We start from the raw sequence: 15,162 nt of genomic DNA, 5'->3' as shown, positions 1-15,162 counted from the left end.
GATGTGACAGAATTTTCAATCTGAAAATAAGTGGGTTAATTGTCCATTAAATAAATAAACAAAAGTATCAACATTTTTTTTCGGAGAATTTTAGCAGGATTCAGTTTCATAATGTATTATTCAAAAGTCCAGGATACAATCCAAATAAAAAGAGCCAGGAAAATCTGAATAATACTCAAGGGAAAAGACCATAATAGGTGCTAACCCTGAGATGACTCAGATGATGGAATTATGAGACAGATGTACAGTAGCTGTTATAACCGTTCTTTACTCTTAAAATGAATGAAAAGATTAAAATTATCAGCAGAAAAATAGAAACTATACAAAATAAACCAATGGAAATTTTAGAACTGAAAAGATGACATCTGAAGAAATAAATTCATTGCATGGGCTTAGTGACAGAAAAGAGATGACAGAGAAAAAAAATCTGTGAACTTGAAGATAGATCAATTGAAATAATGCAGTATTTTATATTTGTAAATATACATTTTTTCACTGGGAAAAAATGGAGAGCATCTCAGGATACCATAGGACAACATCAACAAGGAAAATTCATGTTATTGGAGTCCCATCCCAGAAGGTGAAAAAAAGAGGTATTGGTGCAGAGAAATTTGAAGAGGGAATGGCTAAAAATGTGCCAAATTTGGGGAAAGACATAAACTTACAAATTAAAGAATCTCAGGGTGGGGCGCCTGGGTGGCTCACTCAGTTAAGTGTCTGACTCTTGGTTTCTGCTCAGGTCATGATCTCAGGGTGTTAGGATCAAGACTTTTGTTGGGCTCTGTGCTCAGCAGGGAGTCTGCTTGAGATTCTCTCGCTCCCTCTGCCCCTCCCCCACTTGTGCACACTCTCTCTGATAAATAAATAAATCTTTAAAAAAATAAGAATCTCAGTGAATCCTAAATAGGATAAACTCAGTGACAGCTACTCAGCCACATCATAATCAAACTGCTGAACATGATGGGGCGCCTGGGTGGCACAGCGGTTAAGCGTCTGCCTTCGGCTCAGGGCGTGATCCCGGCGTTATGGGATCGAGCCCCACATCAGGCTCCTCCGCTATGAGCCTGCTTCTTCCTCTCCCACTCCCCCTGCTTGTGTTCCCTCTCTCACTGGCTGTCTCTATCTCTGTCAAATAAATCAATAAAATCTTTAAAAAAAAAAAAAAAAAAAAACAAAAAACTGCTGAACATGAAAGATAAAAACTATGAGAGCAGCCAGGGAAATAAGACACATTTTCTATTAATAGTCAAGCCTATTAAAACAACTGCAGGCTTCTCATTTCTAACCATGTGGGCCAGGGACAGGGGAATAACATCTTGAAAGTACTCGAAGAAAAGACCTGTCACCTCAGAATTTTAAATCCAGAAAAAATATCCTTTAGGAGTGAAGGAAAAATAAAGATCTTCTCAGATGAAGGAAAATCAAGAAACTTCATTCTAGCAGCCCTACTCCTAACTGCTAACGGAAGTTTCTCAGGCTGAAGGGAAATGATACCAGTGGGAAACTTTGAACTTATATGAAGGAAGAATAAGAGAAATGATAAATAGGTATCTAATACCATAGATTCCTGTTAGTGAAACTACAGACACAAATACAAAAGTAAACAAAAATCCTCTCTAAGGTCATGACACAGGGGTAACTATATACTACTGACAATATTTTGGATATGGTTCCTTTAAGTTATTTTCTCTTTGAATAGCATTTCTTTTTCTCTTCCCTGCCTCCCCCTCTCTTTCTTTCAACTAAGATTATAGCATATATGGTTTTATAATATTCTTTATCAATTCACATTGTATTATAAACCCTTTTTTTTGTTTGGAAACCTTAATTACTGAAAGTTCTGTTAGGCTTGATAATGGTATTTTAGTTGTGTTTTTAAAACGAATACATTTTAGAAATGCGTACTGACATATTTATGGATGCAATGCTATGGTGTCTGCAATTTGTTTCTCAAAGCCAAGGTGGGGGCTTGGTGGATATGAATGAGATAAGATTGGCCATAAATTGGGGCACCTGGGTGACTCAGTCGGTTAAGTGTCCAACTCTTGGTTTTGGCTCAGGTCATGATCTCATGGGTCATGAGATCGAGCCCTGTGGGAGGCTCCGCGCTCAGTGGAAAGTCTGCTTGAAGATTCTCTCCCTCTGCCCCTCCCCCAACTCATGCTTGTGCTCTCTCTCTCAAATAAATAAGTAAATCTTAAAAAACAAAACCACAAAATTCTCCAAAAAACGTTGGCCATAAATTGATCATTACAGATGCTGGGTAATGGTTACATGATGGTTCAGTTTACTGCTTTCTGTAGTTTTCTGTATGTATGCAATTATTCACAAAAAAGCTTTAAGAAATCTTCACGGATGTGATTTTTAATTATTTGATCATATCCCATCCTGTGGATATTCAGTAACATTTAGGTATTCCTCTATTTTCATAAATTGAGGTTGTTTTAGGTTACCTGTGGGTTCAGATGGAACTATAATCTTTGACAGCTTCTCTGATTGTTAACTTTTTGGAGATATGACTGAGTTGAAAGAGAATGGATATTCTCATGCTTTGATACATTTTGTCAAATCGTCCTTCAGAAGAAATGTTGTATGTAATTTCCATACAAGAGGTATGTAAGAGTGCTCTTGTCAGCTCTATGTTATATATATTTTCAGCCTCTATTAATTTGATAAAGGGGGAAGGTGGTATCTTACTGTTTTCATGTGTCTTTCTTTGGTTTCCAGTGACATTGAATTTCCCAGCTTGACACTGAATTGGTTCCCATCCTTTTAGGGAGGGAGCGGGTTGGGGGGGAGAGTAGAAAAAAAGAAGACATTTGTTGCCCCTTCCCCATTCCCCACCTTGAAGATGAGAGGGGAACAGACACAGGAGCCCTGGGTTCAAATCCTGGCTCTGTCACTTACTAGCTCCTGACTGTACAACCTCAGCCTCCCCGTGTCTCGGATGTCTTCAGGGAAGAACTAGAGCAGTCCCGCCGTCCTCCCTGAGGGCGAAGTAACAGATCCACAGGGGCCAGCCTGGTGCACAGTGTCCATCGGGAGATGGTAGCTGTCATTGTCCTTGGGAAGCTGAGGATTAGGATATAATAAAAGGACTTCTCGCTGTCCCATACAGAGGCAGCAAGGAGCTCAGAACTTGGTGTCCCCCTCCCAACACCCCCCCCTGCCCTGTGCTCCTTGTATGGAGGAGGCCTCCGCAGGAACTTCTGTTCCCATTTGTGTCACTGCCTCTTTACCTTCCGTTCTTTGCAGTCTCCCTGGTCTTTCAGTCATGGCTGGGAGATGGAGGCAGTTATCATAAGCCAGGAAATCTATGTTGGGGAGTTGGGTGAAGTTGGAGGCAGGAATTCTGACTGACTGCTAATAGTATTTATGTGGGTCAGTGGAAATGCACGTTGTGGTGCTTGGCTCAAAGGCTTGGGGTGAACTTCAGGTGGGTGTGTTTGGCAGTCTCTCACCTTACTCTTTGGAACAGAATTCAGACCTGGAATGTGATCTTTCCAGGGTGGTCCAGCCAAGTGGGGGTCTCTGCCTCAACTCACTGCCCCCTCCCCAGCCCTTCATCCTCATCACACTGTTTCTCTATACCTAGGCCCAGAGCCCCTAAAATGGACTTGTTCTTGCTATACACACACACACACACACACACACACACACACACCCCTTCCAGAAGGTTGAGAACAGCTGAAACAGAAATGAGGACTGTGGCTGTAAATAACCCGTCTGCTCGCAGACTAAGAGAGAACCCAACGTATTCTTTCTCTATTTACAGCTTTTGATTGGTGGGATGTGGGGGTGGTGAGAGCCCTTTAGGTTATTTCAACACCAAGCAAGAAGGCCGGAACACCCTACAACACTCAGCTCAGAGCATGGATGCAGCTGACCGGGCAGAGAAGCATTTCTCCTGAAATCAGGGTTGGGTGCCCAGACCTCAGTACTCCTCAGCTATCCTGGTTTCACTCTGGGACCACTTGACTGACTTCCTCTTTTCTTCTCAGGGCCCAGTACCTAAGGGTAAGGTTGGGAGGGGGAGTGAGTTTGGACTATTTTCTGAATTGAGGGAAAATCCAGAGATAGGGGTTTCTTGTGAGAATTTGGGTCTACTGGCTTTTCCTGGCCTGGGCAGTGAGCCCTCTGCTCCATGGAAATCAGAGCAGAACTTCCCCACCCCACCCCCTTCCTGCTACCACCCTCCTCCCCTCAAGGGTCTGCAGAGGGCTCTGGGGGACAAACTCTGAGGGCATTGAACAGCTTTATGTTTCATGCGTATGATCACAGAGATGTGATTCTTCTCACAGTTATAAGTCACCTCCATTCATAATCGAAGGATGCTTTAATCGAGGAAGAAGTCTTCAGTGTCTTAAGTTGGTATTCCTTAAGCAGTGTTTCTTTTTCCTCTCTGAAATGGGCAGGTGCTTTACCTACAAGCTTTATTTCCAATGGCTTTCTAGAGGCGATGAAGTTACATCATGGTCTTAGAGAAACTTAAAATACGAACAGTTTCATCTGTGTGCTGGAAAGTTCCTTCTTCTCTGTTTTCTCCCTTGGGCTTCACTGTAGCCCTGTGAAGTAAGGATTGTTCGGCTCCTTTCCTTGTGAGCAGCAGAGGCTCGAGAGGATACGTGACTTGCAAGGACACACAGTGATTTGGGTGGACAGCTACGGACCACTGGGCTGGGTTTCAGAGTTTGCCAGAAGGTTGGGCTTCCGGCACCCCTCCCTTGGTTCTGACTTCCTGAGGCCGCTAAATCTGCTGCTCTTGGCTGTGCGGCAGTGTTTGAAGGAGTTGATGCTGAGAGCAGCAGACGTTGGCTTTGTCGAGATGAACACCGAGGTCCTGTATTTAGCCAAAGACAAATATTGACTCATGACACTCCCAGAAAGTTCATCTCCTCTCGCAAATGAAGACTTCCTCCAGCCACAGCAGCCAAGCCAGGCCACCACCTCCCGTGCCCTGTCCCCTGCTTCCGCCCGGTGCAGGTTTACAAGTCACCAGTTATTTTTTTTTTTTTAAGATTTTTTATTTATTTATTTGATAGAGATAGAGACAGCCAGCGAGAGAGGGAACACAAGCAGGGGGAGTGGGAGAGGAAGAAGCAGGCTCATAGCAGAGGAGCCTGATGTGGGGCTCGAACCCATAACGCCGGGATCACGCCCTGAGCCGAAGGCAGACGCTTAACCGCTGTGCCACCCAGGCGCCCCATAAGTCACCAGTTATTAAGCATGGTCCTTACTTCCACCCTTTGCAGCAGTCTCGTGAGGTAGGTGGTTTTGCATACATTTTACAAAGGAGGACACTGAGACCCGGAGCACTCATATCACATTTGCCTAAGATCACACAGGGATGAGTAATGCTGCTGGGATCCAAGTCTAGATTCGTCTGACTGCAAAGCTGGGTTCCCATGAAATTTTGCACCACTCTCCCAAACGGGGTCCCATTTGAGTGTCTTCCTCATCTCAGGCTTGGTCCTCGTCTTGTCTGCACTGGGAGCTGCACCCAGGTTTTCCTGGCCTGTGGGCCTTGAGTCAAATCTGAGTTGAGATCCTGGCTCTGCTTCCTAACAGAAGGATGCTTGTGGGTGTGTCTCTCACCCCTTCTGAGCCTCAGTTTCTGCATCCCAGTTACCTGCCTTGGGGGTTATTTTGAAGATTCAGCAGGTGTTTGGCTCAGACCTGGCATGTGGTAGGTGGCCAAGAAGCCGCTGCTGTTACTAGTTTGTTGGCTGCTTACTTTCAGGGAGTGGACGGGGGGTGTTCCGAGCTGCCGTACCCTCCTCCTGCTGACCTTGGATAGTCTCTGCAGGCTCATCACTCCCCTCTCCTGCTCTGAAACTTTTTATTTGCTCTCCACTATATGCCTGATAATCTCCAGACTCTTCCACGGTGACTCACGGTGCCACAGGCTGAAGTCCCAGTCTCCCTTTCAGGGTCCCCTCCCGCTGCTCAGCTTCATGCACCTGCTTGGGCTGACTTGACCCTCTCTCTGTGCCCTGGGGCCTGCCCATGCCCACCTCCATTCTGTTTCTCTCCTGTCCTCCAGGCTTTCCCCATCCATGGATGCTCTGATCCCAGGTTGGATGTAGGCCCCTAGTCCTGGGCTAAGATTCCTGAGCACCTCCTTTGCAAGAAGAAAATGTTCACTTATTTGGCACATGAAGCCAAGCCACAGGCACTGACCTTGGCCCTGGCAACATTGAGGTAACTAGCTGGTTCAGGTGCTCACTGTCTGGGGCTGTGTGTGTGTGTGTGGGGGGGACGGACAAAGTAAATAGTGCATCAGGTATTTGGGTCCCTGTCTGATTTCTCATGGTATTTAGGACTGTTAGCATCTTGAGAGCAGGGGAGTGGCAGTTGCCTGTGGGCCTACTGTTCTGAGCTCAGAGTTACCAGCATCCTGGCCGAATTGATTGATCCAAACAGATGTGGTCCAAAGGTAAGCTCACAGCTTTGCCCTGCCGAGGCCAGCCGTGGTTGGGGGTGGGAGGGACGGTGAGGAGCCCAGGCACAGCTCCCTCCCTTCACTCGCCCTCTTCCTTTCCCCTCCATCCTCCCAAGTCACATTCGTTGATTGGGTCAGCATGCAGCAGTGGACAACTTTTTTGCTGACTTGTCAGTGGGCTGTAGGGAGGAAAGCTCACAGGCTTTAGGGCCAGACATTTGCTGGGCAGGTTACATGACTCCCCCAGCCTCACGTTCCTCTTCTATAAAGTGTCTCAGCAGTAGATTAGACATTCATGAGGGTGTTCTGTTGAGATCTTTGAGAATTGGCTCTTTTTTAAAAAAAGATATTTATGTATTTATTTAGAAAGAGAGAGAGAGAGTGGGGGCGGGAATGCTAGGTGGTGCAGAGGAAGAGGGAGAGAATCTCAAGCAGACTTGGCGCTGAGCGTGGAGCCCGACCCGGGGCTCAATCCCACCACCCTGAGATCATGCCCTGAGCTGAAATCAAGAGTCGATGCTCAGCTGACTGAGCCACCCCTGTGCCCCAAGAGATCTTTGAGAATCCCTAATCAACATCCTCTTGGTCACTGTGACCAAGTTCTCGTTTATTGACAACAGCCCCAGGTGAGGCATTCATTTTCATCTGACGGATAAGGGACTCATGCGCATGCTGTCAGAGCACAGAATTTCCCCATATATGCAGTCATACATAACTGAACAATTACACGATTTCTGTCTCTTACGATTTCATGAATACAGGGCTATAGGCATTTATAAATCTATTAGCAAAAATTCATCATGGAGTGTAAACTTTCCTTCACAAGGACTAGCAGCCTTATTCCTTTAGGAACTGTAGTTCACAAGGAGTTGTTTGTATCATGTTCTGGTGCATGGAGGGCACAGAGCCCACCCCCCTGTGCCCTGGGTCATGGCCTGGGGATGAGCTCTCTCACATCCCAAGGGATCGGCTCCTGCCAGCTTTCTGTGCACATACTTCATATCCACGAGCAAAATCAGCCTGTTTTATATTTAGGACCTTTGGGGTTGTTCTCCAATAGTTACAGTTTCAAATGTTGACTCTGTAAATGCCAAGGGTCCCCTGCCATAACAGCAACTATCCAGGGCTGCTGAAAGGTCCAATTCACCATATCAAGTATCTATCATCCTAAGTGTGTGCTGGGCTTTGAACTCAGTACGCTTGGTTTCCTTATAACTGAAACCATTTGCTTCCGGGGTTAGGTGGGCACAGCTGTGGCCTAGAGAGTCACAGGTCAAACAAGATGGCCACTGGAGCACAGGCTTTAAGAGCATGGTCTTTAGATTCAGACAGTGCTGGGGTCCAGTTTGGGCCCTTCCATTTACTAGTCAAAGCCCTTCAACCTCTTTAAAATTCAGCTTCCTTATCTGGGAAATGAAAGGATAACCATGCCAACCTCAGAGGATGGCAGTTAGGGTTGAATGAACTCTTCCGTGTACAGTTTTAGTACAGCACCTGGCACATAGGAAGCCCCTAGAAGGAGCCACGGTGACTTCTCTCTCCCTCTCTCTCTGTGCAGGGATACACACCCAGTAGGTGCTTCATGCTCATTGATGATTTTGGTTCAAGTCTGAAATCGTTGCCCTATTTAAAAATTAACCACTTCCCCTGCTCCCCTAAAATACATATTACAAGACCCAGTGGTGGGCCCCAGTCTGATATTGAGTACCACTTGTATACCTTGTGCTTGGAATACTGAAACAGCAGAATGGGTGTTCGTAAACTCTATCTTCATAGAGCCTTATCTGATTGGAAGAATAAGATCCCCACCCTTCCACAGCATCTGAAGGAGCCTAAAAAGAACAGTCACTTAGGTCAGGAGTGTGGTGGGAGTCCACACAGGAGGACGGCTCTACCCTGGAGAGTCTAGGAAGCTTCCTTTGTGGAGATGGGCTGGTAACGGGTGTGCCCTTGGATCCCTGAAATGAAGGGAGGGAATGATGAGGAGGGAGGTTTGAGGGTATGATGAATGAGTGAATGCTGAGATCTGTGCATCTGGCCCCTGAAGAAAAATATCCAAGCCTTCTACTGGTCAGCATGCTCCATTAGGCAACAACTAGGGGCAGATATCAAGTGGTCTTTGTGTAGGGGTGGTGAGGAGGAAAGTGAATGTAGAAAACCTCAGAAAACCAGCCCTTGCCCTCTAGGGGAGCAGGACCATTGGCCAGGAGTGGAAGTTGAGTGCGAGTCCTCATCTGGGACTGCCCCGGATGGAGCACACTCTTGCACCCACAGGATTAATCTTCAGTCACGTTGTTGCCTGTGTCATCTGGTGACCAAAGTCAGGATCACAGCCGAGGGGAGAGAAAGGTGAAAGACGCACGTTGATGCAAGGGCGGTTAGCACTCTGGAAGTCCTGACCCCCCTGACCTCACAACAGACGTGAATTGTTCACATCTCCTCTTGGAGCGAGCGGCCCAGAATTGACAACAGTTTGGCCTGAAATTCTCAAAGACTTGGACTGAGGCAGAGGCCCTGCTACCTCCTCAGGAACTCTGGGCCGTGAAGGGGCATCGGACGCCCCGGCTAGTGGAGGAGCCTGTGCTAAGCAAGGACTTCACCTGCTTAAGGCCATGTTGTCGACTCACCATCCCTGTTCATCCTAGGCTGAGCCAACATGGCCTCCTCCCACTCTGCCTGAAGCCACCCTCCCGTGAATGTTCACATTCCTCAGTGACTCTACTGTTTATTGGTTTAGAGCAATTAGATCAGAAGCTACTGAGGACAGTGCTGGGCATCTATATTTTTAGATGCTTCCTAGGCGTAGTTAATGCCCAGGTACTATAGAGAAGTAATGGGAGCCCAAGTGGTTCCTTTCACCTACACTGACATTTATGGCTGTGGGACTAGGGTAGGGTGGTCCTCTGAGGACAGACTCGATCAAAACCTTTCTCCTCTACATTCTCTGCCCTTTTCTCTTTGTACGGTGGCCCAGCTGGCCTTGGGCTGGACCTAGGAAAGAGATCAGTTTGCTAAGGTGTGCAAAGTAAACAGTGGTCACTTTGGTGGCCTTAAGCAGTGGGAGGCTCACATCAGTGACTTTGACCTTTGGGAAATATAAAGAACTCTGGCCTGACATCCTCTTGTCCAGTCAGGTAAAAATCAAGATGGAAGGGAAGAACAAACAGTCCTTGGCACGATCTCCGGCCCAGGAATTCCTGGAGAAAATTATGGTTAAGACAACATTAGCAGACATCCTTGTTCTCATTAAAGACACAGTTAAACTGGGCTTGAAGAGCCATGTAGGTCATCAGAGCCTCATTATCAGGATTTAAGAGAAAATTTTGAATCTTCAATCTTTCAGTAGAGCTCTTTCCCTCCTGTGTTGTCATTTGGTTTTCCTCTGCTCTTCATGGAGAATTCTGGACCCCCTAGTTTTACTCTGCTGGGCTGTAACAGCTCTGCTGTTCAGTCCTGGATTGGGGGCGTCTTTCTGATGTAACTGCTGCCTGCTTCAGCGCAGAGCCCTGAGATGATGGGTGGGGCACCTGTATCTGTTTGATCTGGCAGTCAAAAAAATTCTGGCTTCATATTGCTGTGCTCCTGAGCTCTACACACTTGGGGGCCAGATTCTCTTCCAGATAAGAATGCCTTATCCTGCCTAGTTGGGGGCAGTTGTGGGTAGTTTTTTTAAGCACCCTACATATCTAGCCAACCAGTAAAACCTGTTTTTCAGGAGGCCAGCTGTGATCAGAAAGTTATGATTTTACTGGGGGTAAGTTTCGGGCCATACAAACCGGAATTCCTTGCCTAGGCTCTCTAGAGACCCATCACACACTTGGAGTATTTCAAAAAACCAGATGGCAGAAGCACATTTATTAAAAAAAGAAAAGAAAAAAACCTGTACAGGCCAAGGAAATTATCCAGTTTCTTTGTATCGTGCTGGAATTTTACCAACAGATTGTGATAACAATGACAATCTCGTGCTGATCAGAATCTATTATTGGCAGCAGTATCTCCGTTCATTTGATAACAAATAAGAGCTCAAATTCTTAATCAAATTTTGCTGATAGCATCTTTTAAAACCTGGCCTGGCCATCACAGCAGGGAGGGAACAAATACAAGAGGCACTCTTGTGGAAGAATTCACTCTTGTGGAAGAATTCAGGAACCTGGCTTGGACTAAATTAGGGGGAGCTCCTGTTACTTCCCTGTGCTAGGGAAGTGCTGGGATGAGGAGAGATCTGTGTGGATGATAGAGGAATTTACTGCTGAGAATTCTGCTGATGTTCCTAGCCTAGTAGAAATAAAAATTCAGAAGTCTCTACTCAGAAGCTCTGTTGGGGTAATGCTAGCTGCATTTGCTATTTTTGCTCACTTTTCATAGTCCACTGGTCTCACCTAGATGCAGGATGTGCGTGCGTGTGCATTTCCTGGAAAACGTAATCCTGGTGGGGCCACCACTTTCGATCACACTCTATAATGGCAGAAGGATCACACGAGAGACATGGACTCTGGGAAACAAACTGAGGGCTTCAGAGGGGAGGGGGTGGGGGATGGGATAGACCGGTGATGGGTAGTAAGGAGGGCACGTATTGCATGGTGCACTGGGTGTCATACACAACTAATGAATCATCGAACTTTACATCAAAAACCAGGGATGTACTGTATGGTGACTAACATAATATAATAAAAAAAATTAAAAAAAAAAAAAGAAGGATCACAGTTTTGGTGGGACAGCCAGCCATCCTTGACATGAGAAACAGGAAGAGGAGTCATTATGGGATTAAGTGGCAGCCCAGACGGCATGAATTAAGAAAGGCGAGCCCCTCATGGTGAAGGCTTCTGGAAGCCAGGAGGAGGGGACTGCTTCTCAGAGGCACTGTGGTTAGCTAAGGTGCCCTCTGGGGGCAGAAGGGAGTCAGGGTCTCTAGGGACCAACACTTTAGGTTCTAAGGTACTGACGAGGATGAGGTTTGCACACTGAGGGGTTAAGGAGACAGTGACCAGGGCAGCATAAAGAGGTGTCACCAGAAGGTTCAAGATGGTGACCAGCCACGGCAGTTGACCTGGTAAAGCATCCAGGCTCTTAGGAGCCCTTTGAAGTGCCTTGAGTAGAGAGACATATGTTGGATAGCACAAGCAGTTCGGGGGGTTAGAATCATCTAGTTTGACCATCGGCAATGACATCTTGAGCGAAAGGCTTAAACTCTTGGAGCTTCCTTTTTGTTTATAAAAGAGGATTCTCAGTAGCCACCCCATAGGGTGCTGGTAAGGATTAAGTTGGGTAACATCTCTAAGTTGCTAGCGCCCTGGAAGGAGCTTGGCAGGTGGCTCACGGGCCTTTTTCTCCTGGATTATTGCAATAGCCTTTTGAAAGATCTTCCTTTTTCTTTTTCTTTTTTTTTTTTTTTTTTTTTTTTTACCTCCCGCAACCTGCTGTGTACGCACTTGATTCTCAGTGCAGCAGCCAGAATGATCCCTTTCAGACCAAAGTCAGCCAAGTCTTCTTCGAAGTGAAAGCTAGAATCCTACACCAGTCTAAGGCCCTAGGTGATCTGGCTCCCAACACTTCCTGACCCCATCTTCTGCTACCCTTCTCCTTACCTGCTCTGTTCCTGGCCTCGGAGCTGTTCTTGAAACAGGTCACGCCTGCACCTGCCCAGGGATTTTGCTGTTCCATCCGCCTGAAATCCCCTTCCTTCCCGAAATCTGCACGATCCCTCTTTCACCTCCCTGCAGTCTTTGCTCAAATACCTTCTTCTCAGTGAGGCTTTCCGACTATCGAATTTAACACTGATCTCCCCCCTTCCCCCATGCACCCTGCTGTCCCTATTCCATCTTCCCTGCTTTAATTTTCCGCATGGCAGTTATCCACTTCCAGAGCATCAAATACGTATTTATCTTGTTTTACTCTTTCACTGTTCCCCTCACTGGAGGGCAAGCTCTGGGGTAGGGGGTGGGATTTCTGGCTGACTTCTGCACAGCCGTATCTCTGGTTGCATCATGATAGCCAATGAACATTGGCAGCATGAACAAGCTTCTCTCTATAAGTATTTGTGTGGGTTGTTCTCATGGACTCTGGCACTGCTGCAAAGCGGAAGAGCTCAGGCCTCTCTGCTCCTGGCCCTTACCCTGAACTCCCCTAGACAACTAGGACTTAGACCCTCCTACATACAAAAAACTTGGGAGAACCATTCAACTTGAAACCACTGAATCTCATCAAGCCTTGAAATCTAACACTCCGTTTACAGGAAACACAGAGCAGAGAGGAGTAAGTTCAACAATACCATAAGGAGGTCCGCATCCAGTTTCAGTACTGGGCACATTCCATGGGTCAGATGACTTCGTTTCCTCCACAAGTGTATGTCCTAAAACAGGAAAATAAGGGCGTGAAGAACTACCATAAATTCAAAGAGAGTTGAGGGTGGTGTATCATTCACACAAAATGGTTGGATCCTCACTGAAGGAATTTAGTGTAAAAGACACTTTTGGGAGAACCGGTAAAAATGGGAAAGTGGATTGGGAATTGATGGCACTGTGGTTCTATATATATCCTCATATATTCTTGGGCAGAGCCCAGGGTGTGCGTGGCATATTATAGAGGCTGAAGCTCTGTGGAATATTATTTGAGGGCCTCTGGTCCCACGTCTCCCAGGGAGGGCACATAGTTAATACCATCCTGGATGCCAGCGAGGTAAGTTCATTTAGAACCATAAATGGATGTCATTGGGATCAGGGCTTCCTTTTCTCACGGAACGCCAACGGAGAAGAGCTGGTGTCAGAGACTGATTCGAGGGCTGACATTTGTTTTAAATTACTCCAGAGGGGGTGCCTGGGTGGCACAGCGGTTAAGCGCCTGCCTTCAGCTCAGGGCGTGATCCCGGCATTATGGGATCGAGCCCCACATCGGGCTCCTCCGCTGGGAGCCTGCTTCTTCCTCTCTCACTCCCCCTGCTTGTGTTCCCTCTCTCGTTGGCTGTCTCTATCTCTGTAGAATAAATAAATTTAAAAAAATCTAAAAAAAATAAAAATAAAAATAAATAAATTACTCCAGAGGAAAAAGAGGGGGAGGGGACCAGATTGAGTTGGCAAGTTGTTGCTTCTCTTTGGAGCTGGGTTCTGAAAACAGGTCCATTGTGTTACTCCCTATACCGACTTTATGTGCAAAGATGTCTATCATATAAATGTCATTCTTTTTTAAATATTAGGAGGAGGTGAAACAGACCCACCTCCTGAGGAGGAGAAAGGCCCATTTTCTCTTCTCTCTGCTTCTGTTCGGTGTGGGTTGAAGGAAAAAGGGGTGGGCCTGTTGCTTGGGAGGCGTGCAGTGCTTACTCAACCTTCCTTATAGGCCCTTCTGCTCCTTCTTTCTTGGCCGGACTCTGACTGGTGGAGTGGAGTGCACGGTGGTTCGCGGTGTGGTAAGACTGGGCAAGATGCCAGCTGGGGCAGGGGCTCTGAGCACTTGTACTGGGCAGTGGGCATCGTCCAGAGAGGGAGCCGATGGGGCGTGAAGTGTCTCTTTCAGCCAGATACCTGTCAAATGGGAAGGCAAATATTTCTACAAATATACAACTGTCGAAGGCTGCAGACAGTAGCCAATGGCCCGTGATTTCCCTCTGCTGTGGCTCTGTGCATCCTGAGTTCAGAGCTCTCCTTACCTCTTCGGAGTGGCCAGCTCTGGTCAGAAACCACAGAGTGGCTGCACCATCTGTGGTGGGGACTCACCCCCCACCAAGTTCTGTTCTCATGTTTTTCGAAAACCTTAGGGAAATACACTCAGGCCTTCCTTCTCCATCAGTGCCTGCCCGGCTGGGAAAAGATCTAATCTCTGTCAAGAGACACTTTTTGCAGCGTGGGTCTGGAGCAGTTGGGGCAAGCAGGAATGAAAGCCCCTTTATCTTCAGGGGCTTTGATCTGGGCAGGGTTTCTCTCTCCCCCACCATTAGCTCGGAGGCCGGGCTTGCCCTCAGGTAAACCCCGGCAAACACAGCTACCCAGACACTGTGAAACTTCTCCTGGCTTCCTTTCACTCTCTCCGCAGATTGATTAACTACAAGTTGGTTTCCTGTTGCTTAATGTGTTTCTACATTGAGGAAAACCGTGGCTTGTCAGAAATATTTTGACATAGCTATTAGTTTTTTGACCTATGCTAGCTTCCACTGATAGAACTCAGGGGCTGGGGCTGAGAGTGAGTTGCCAGCCTGGACCACCTCTCTGGGGACTGTGGAAGCAGGTGATAGCTGAACCTGCCTCAGGCCCTCGTTGCTGCAGGAATTAAACGAGCTTCGCTGAATTACAGGAGCTTTACCGTATGGAAAGCACTTAGCACACGGTAAAATCTCAATAATTATTAGCTGCAACAAAGTGATAAAGTCTATCATTAAATTGTCACCACAACCCTGCAGGGGCAAATTTTAAAGTAGTATTATCCATCCTTTACAGATGAAGACACCAGGCTTATAGAAGTTGGCGAACTGGCCTATCCTCCTATATTGGACAGATAGAAAAGCCAGGATTTGAATCTGGGCTTTTGAGATGACAGAGCCAGGGCTTCTCAAACTGTCCGTGAAGAATCAGGTTTTTCCCCCCAACCTGTCACACATCAGTAATTTCTAAAATACAATGAAAAGGATTTACTGGAATAGTGAAACGAAGGACCTTTATAATACAAGCCTTATTTTTAAAGTGATTAGTAGATTCAATAGGCATACAATTACTCTTTCAAATCATTTTGGA

General features: G+C 46.6%; 1 protein-coding gene across 11 annotated transcripts in view; it reads left to right on the top strand.

Annotated features, from left to right (window-relative positions):
• ST6GAL1 (ST6 beta-galactoside alpha-2,6-sialyltransferase 1) overlaps window positions 1-15,162 on the top strand; it is a 117,981-nt gene that overhangs the window by 64,611 nt on the left and 38,208 nt on the right. Inside the window, exon 1 of one of the 11 annotated variants that reach the window (XM_034661414.1) lies at window positions 13,775-13,844. The exons of the other annotated variants lie outside the window; for them this stretch is intronic. The gene's annotated coding sequence lies outside the window, so the exon portion shown is untranslated. Of the gene's footprint in view, window positions 1-13,774; window positions 13,845-15,162 lie in introns of those variants that run through there. 11 annotated transcript variants of the gene reach the window in all.

The sequence above is a fragment of the Ailuropoda melanoleuca genome, chromosome 1 (assembly GCF_002007445.2).
Source record: "Ailuropoda melanoleuca isolate Jingjing chromosome 1, ASM200744v2, whole genome shotgun sequence".
NCBI classification, from domain to species: domain Eukaryota; kingdom Metazoa; phylum Chordata; class Mammalia; order Carnivora; family Ursidae; genus Ailuropoda; species Ailuropoda melanoleuca.
Note: the sequence above shows the minus strand (reverse complement) of the source record. Positions and strands in the feature narration are given on the sequence as shown.